The following is a 1777-nucleotide window of genomic DNA, read 5'->3' as shown; positions in this document are numbered from 1 at the left end:
GTTTCGTTCTGCTGTGCATGGGGTCGCTATGAGTCGGAAACGACTCGATGGCACTTAACAACAACAACAATGAAAATCATAAAAACTTAAAGCTGTCACAGAATCAAAACAATTGATGGCACATACACACAAAAAAATCAAACACTTCAGTCAATGAATAGGTAGTGTGTGTGACTCTTGCTTCAAAAATATGGAACGCTTCATGATCTTGGGTGTCTTCCATGCTCAGGGGCCATGCTAATCTGTATATCATTCCAATTTTAGTGTCAGTGCTGCCTAGGCGAGCACTGTGTGCAAGTTTTTGTGTGGACATAAGTTTTCAACTCATTTAGGTAAACGCCTAAGAGTGTGATTGCTGGATGGCATGGCCAGCCTATGCTTAGCTTCTTAAGAAACTGCCAGACTGTTTTCCAAAGTAGCCTACCGTTCGGATTCCCACTAGCATTGAGTAAGGGCCCCTGTTGACCACATCCTCACCAGCATTTAGTGTGTCAGTGGTTACTTTTAGCCACTCCATCAGGGGGAATTGTGTTTTAATTTGCATTTCCCTAATGGCTAATTGACCTTGGGTTAGAAACATCACTGGGGATCTCATGATTGAATTTTGCAAGACCAATGATTTATTCATTGCAAATGAATAAATTTTCAGCAACATGTTGTTGTTTTTGTTGTTATGTGCCCTCAAGTCAGATCTGACTCATAGGACCCCTCCTTGGGTTTCTGAGGTAGTATCACTACAGAAGTAGATTGCCCCACCTTCCTTCCGAGGAGTGGCTGGTGGGTTTGAACCACCATCCTTCTGGTTAGCAGTCAAGTGCCTTAGGCACTATGCTACCAGAGCTCCTTTTCAGTAACATGAATGCGGACAATTCAAGTGGACCTTGCCAGATGGAATACCCAGGAATCAGATTGACTACATCTGTGGAAAGAGAAGATGGAGAAGCTGAGTATCATCTGTCAGAACAAGGCCAGGGGCTGACCGTGGAATAGACAATCAAGTACTCACATGCAAGTTCAAGTTCAAGTTGAAGTAAATTAAAACAAGTCCCCGAGAACCAAAGTATGACCTTGAGTATATCCCACCTGAATTTAGAGACCATCCCAGAAATAGATTTGATGCATTGAACACTAATGACCAAAGACCAGATGAGTTGTGGGATGACATCAAGGGCATCATCCGTGAAGAAAGCAAAAGGTCATTAAAAAGACAAGAAAGAAAGAAAAGAACAAAATGGATGTCAGAAGAGACTGTGAAACTTGCTCTTGAATGGAGAGTAGCTAAAACATATGGAAGAAATGATAACCTAAAATTACTAAGTTAGAGGCTGGTGATGTGGTGAATTACTTAGTATGGTTCTAGCCATGGTCTTTGTGACACTCCCCAGATGACTGGGTGGGACTTTGCAAATGTAAGGTACTTATAGCCCACCAAGGGGATTGGATGGCTTGTTAGTAATGTGAATAAGGTACATGGCACATGCGTGAGGGTGGGGCCATGGAAATGAGGTGTATGGAACCCTAACGTGGGGATTGGTCAGTTTTGCCATTCTGCTAGAGTTAAAGAGAGCCATCCCAGAGGTGGTGTGTTAGACTGGGTTCTCTAGAGAAACACAAAAAACAGCAAGTATGTGTATATATATATATAGAGAGAGAGATAAGAGAGAGAGAGAAATTTATCTTAGGAAAATAGCTCACAAGCGTATAGAAGCCGACAAGTCCAAGTCTCTGGAGGAAAATGGGCTGGCGACAGCCTTAGCTTCCGTAAGCGCGGGGGGCC

The 1777-nt window shown here is 43.0% G+C and overlaps 1 non-coding gene across 1 annotated transcript; it reads right to left on the bottom strand.

Annotated features, from left to right (window-relative positions):
- Window positions 1–184: 184 nt before the first annotated feature.
- Window positions 185–288, bottom strand: LOC122151542. Its single transcript, XR_006164201.1, has one exon. It is a non-coding gene; the product is annotated as a U6 spliceosomal RNA (small nuclear RNA).
- Window positions 289–1777: the final 1489 nt, after the last annotated feature.

Source organism: Orycteropus afer, unplaced genomic scaffold (assembly GCF_000298275.1).
Source record: "Orycteropus afer afer isolate SDZICR_OR568_19922 unplaced genomic scaffold, OryAfe1.0 scaffold00540, whole genome shotgun sequence".
Lineage (NCBI taxonomy): Eukaryota > Metazoa > Chordata > Mammalia > Tubulidentata > Orycteropodidae > Orycteropus > Orycteropus afer.
This window is presented reverse-complemented; position numbering and strand designations above follow the sequence as displayed.